A 4,423-nucleotide genomic window follows, 5' to 3' on the forward strand; every position below is an offset into this window, starting at 1 on the left:
AGATTAATTAAAGTGCTGATGAGAATCGTAAAGGGTTTACACTAATAGTCACTCCGCAACTAAACCGAACCCCTGCGCCAGCATGACCTCATCAACATCACAGCGATCCGTATCGCTGCTGGATGAGGAAATTATAGGCAAAGTGGGTGCAACCCATTCCCCCAGAAGGCACTACTGTATATGTCTTTCTGGAATTCTGTTAGAAGAATATTGAAATAGTTTCGACTTTTTTTTCCAATTGACATTTGACGATTCCACACCTCTGTATCTTTTTCGTTCTGTCCGCACAGCGGTGTTGCCAAAGCTTTTACAGCATCACAATGCTGGGATGAGCTATAAATAGATGGCCAGTATCACAGCAAAGCTGAAACAAAACAAATGTCCTTCTGTAATATGCAGGAGCCGTACAAGGCTATTACTGTGGGTTGTTGGTGTCCTTCTATACTGGATGTGTGGGATAATATCTAGCAACAATAACACTCTTCTCCATTCCAGGATAGAAAAGACAATCTTTTTTGTGCTACAGTATGATCACAGTGTATTGTCAGGGGCTGATTCCTTTTTTTGGATTGGACAGAGGCAAATTCCTTGCACAGAAAATAAACTCTCAAAGCAATGCTGAGGGCACTTATGTGTACTCTACTTCTTTGTGTTACTCTGCCCTGAGGCAACCCAGACTTTTGTATTTTCTACCAACTGTCTCTCAGTGCTCTATCGCATCTCCCCCTTTTAATCGATTCAGGGCCTGTTTTCTGCGTCTCAAGGTTCTGTTATTGTACACTAGTGTAAGTAAAAAGTTGCTCTACTTACAGAGAAACTACAACTTTATTATAATAAAAGTGAGTTAGCTCTGTCGGACTCACCCATCTCTCTCTGCCTCCTTCTTCTCCAGGTCCTGAATGACGTCCAGCAGCACTTTGATGGTGTTCTGGCTTGTCTCTAGGACCCCCTCCAGGCTGTGGAGCTGGGTCTGCAGGCTTCGGATGTCATGGAGAGGCCCATGGGGCCTCAGCAGCTTCTCTGCCACCCTGGCTGGGTCCAGTTTACACCTGGCCCCCGCCACCAGCCCCCCCAGGATCTCCTGGACCTGCCTCAGTGTATCAGCTTGGGTCAGGGGCCCGGCCGTGGGTCCAGAGGAGGCCTGCCCGCCGGGGGGGTGTTGGCTGTTGGGGCCGATGGGTCTGGGTCCAGAGCACAGCATCTTATGGAGAGCGCCCAGCTGGGCCTGGGCGAGGCAGCTGGGTTTCGGGGAGGCTTTGGCGGGGGAAGAGTCCCGATCCCCCTCCTTCACAGAGACCGGTGGTGTTTGGGCTCTGTGTGTCAGAGAAGTGTCTCTCTCACAGAGCATCGGTGGTGCTGTACCAGACCTCTCCTTCTCACAGGCCTTGCTGTCTGCCCTGAGCGTGGGGGGGCGGCGGGCCGGGCCAGGGGTGCAGCTCCCCTCTTTACGCGGTGTGTACGGGGGAGGGGGTGGGGGCGGTGGTGGAAGGCGGAGGCCCCTCCTCTCCACCCGGTCCCACTCCATCATCCTCCTGTCCTGAGAGCTGCAGGAGGTCTGAGGAGCGGCCGTGTAGGGGGGCGCAGCGCGGAACGTGGAAGCGTAGAGCGGCACAGTTTTAGTTGGAGTGGCGCAGCAGGGCACAGCTGGGGAGGCGTGGCAAATTCCAAGCGGAGGCGGAGAGGCGCAGGACCTCACTGTCTGAACAGCGGAGAAGGAGTAAGGGGGCACTGTTGGAGAGGGGGGGGAGCAGGCCGGTGCAGTTTGACATGGGGGGTTGCAGGGCGGTGTGTGTTGAACAAGGGTGGTGTACGGGGGTGGGGTATTCGATGAGAGGTTGCAGGGTAGTACAGTGAAAGGTGCAGAGATGCTGCAGTCGGACACAGCTGTGTTAATGGTGGTGCTGCAGGAATGGGTAGTTTGTGTTAGGATGGTGGAGGGTGGGGTAGTTTCTGTCAGGATGGTGGTGGGTGGGGTAGTTTGTGTTAGGATGGTGGAGGGTGGGGTAGTTTGTGTTAGGATGGTGGTGGGTGGGGTAGTTTGTGTTAGGATGGTGGAGGGTGGGGTAGTTTGTGTCAGGATGGTGGAGGGTGGGGTAGTTTGTGTCAGGATGGTGAAGGGTGGGGTAGTTTGTGTCAGGATGGTGAAGGGTGGGGTAGTTTGTGTCAGGATGGTGGAGGGTGGGGTAGTTTGTGTCAGGATGGTGAAGGGTGGGGTAGTTTGTGTCAGGATGGTGAAGGGTGGGGTAGTTTGTGTCAGGATGGTGGAGGGTGGTGTAGTTTGTGTCAGGATGGTGAAGGGTGGGGTAGTTTGTGTCAGGATGGTGGAGGGTGGTGTAACAGCTGGAGTTGGAGTAGGGCAAGTTAGGGTGGTGGAGGGTGCTACAGGGGGAGATGGGGTAGAGGAATGAGGGGCTATGCAGGGGGCTGTGGTTGGAGTTGGGCTAGTGGGGGCTGCTTTGCTGGGGGCTGGGGAGGGACAGGGAGGAGGTTCAGTGTGTTTGACCAGAGGTGGGGTGGTTTGAGGTGTGGGTGGAAGCACTGCTGGAAGCACTGTTTTGGGGGGGGTTGTACAAGGGGACGCATTTCTGGGAGGCGTCTCTACAGGAGGAGGGGCACAGTGTGGAGGGGTGTACGTTGGCCCTGCTTTAGGTGAGGAGGCACACGGAGGCACAGTCTGAGATTGGGAGATGCAGGGGTAGGGCACAGTAGGGAGTGGGGAGGCGCAGGGGCTGTCAGTCTGAGTCTGGGAGGTGCAGGCGTACATACTTGGGGGTGGGGAGGCGCAGGGACTCTCAGTCTGAGTTTGGGAGGTGCAGGGATAGGGCACCGTCGGGGGTGGGGAGGCACAGGGGCTGTCCCTCTGCGTGGGGATGGTGCAGACGGACACCTCTTTCCCAGGGTCGCTCACCGCACGGTTCAGATGCCTCCTCCTCCTCCTCACCAGAGAGGGCGTAGTAGCGCCCCCCTGTCTCTTAGAGCTGACCTCCCTACATGCCACAGAAGAGCAGTAGCAGGGCTGTGTGTGTGTGTATGTGGGTGTGCACTGGGCCGGCGGAGGAGAACAATGCCTGGAGTTCATCACCACAGCAGAGGAGGAGTTAGACACAGACACGGCGTCAGCTTCTGGGCCGGGGCCGCGGTTCTCTTCTCTGCCTGCAGGGGCCGCTGAGATGTGATTGTGGGCGTAGCACTCTTCCTGAGAGTCCTGCTCATTGTCCCCGTTCCTGTTCCCGTTCCCGTTCCTGTTCCCGTTCCCGTTCCCGTTCCCGTTCCCGTTCCCGTTCCCGTCCACCCCCACCAAGTCCCCCTGGCTGTGGCGCCGTGTGCGGCAGGAGGCCGAGAGCACCGGGGGCTTCTGCAGGCGGGGGGACGTCTGGATGGCCGTGCTGATGCTGGTGGAGCAGGGGCGGCGGGCCATGGGCAGTGTGAGGGAGCACGGCTGCGGGGGCGCCCAGCATCGACGCGTGGGCCCCGGGGTGAGGGGGTGAGGAGGTGCCCTGGCCAGAAACGCAGCCACCACCTCGATGGTTTCCTCCATGCCGCCGCGGACGGCCCCCACCACGGACGCCTGCTGATGGTGGGCCTCGCCGCCGCCGCCCGTCCTCTCGGCCCATCCCTGGGGGAGGGTGTTGTATTTGCGGAGAGGATGAGGGCTGTCACGCTCGCCGGCCGCACTCCTCTGGTGGCCCTTGGCTTCCCCGGCGGTCCCGTCCTCCAGGTCTTTGAAGCGGACCTGGTGGGTGCGGTTGCGGCGGCGCTTCAGGCGGCTCTCGATGTCCGGGGAGTCTCGGTTCAGCAGCACGGAACGCACGGTCACGGTGCCAGGCAGCTTGTCCGCCGCCGCGGTGCTTTTGCTGTTTGCGTGGCCAGTGAGCAAGTGATTGGGCTCTTTGCTCACCATGTCTCCTGTCGCTTCCCCCCGACATCCACAGTCTCTGCTGGCAGTTTGATTGGATGAAATCCTCTGTCAGGGAGTCTAAATGGAGTCTGTCTGTTTTATTGGATATTCACTCTGACAATAGGAGACTTGTATATCTGATTTATAGAGCCGGAGTTCCATCGCAAAGCAGATTTGGGATTCAGCACTAGCTAGAAATGAGCTGCTCCCATTTCATCCCCTATGTACATGTATGTGTTTGTGTGTGTGTGTGTGTGTGTGTGTGTGTGTGTGTGTGTGTGTGTGTGTGTGTGTTTGTGCGTGCATGCGTGTGTGTGTGTGTGTGTGTGTGTGTAGTTTAACACTGGTATGTGTGTATGTGTATTTTATCACTGGTATGTGTGTATGTGTGTGTGTGTGTGTATTTTAACACTGGTATGTGTGTATGTGTGTGTGTGTGTGTGTGTGTGTGTGTGTGTGTGTGTGTGTATGTGTGTGTGTGCCTTGTAGTCTGAGAAGTCCAAAGCCAGAAGGCAGTGAGTTGGC

Source organism: Nansenia antarctica, assembly GCF_963989245.1.
Source record: "Nansenia antarctica genome assembly, chromosome: 4".
NCBI lineage: Eukaryota > Metazoa > Chordata > Actinopteri > Argentiniformes > Microstomatidae > Nansenia > Nansenia antarctica.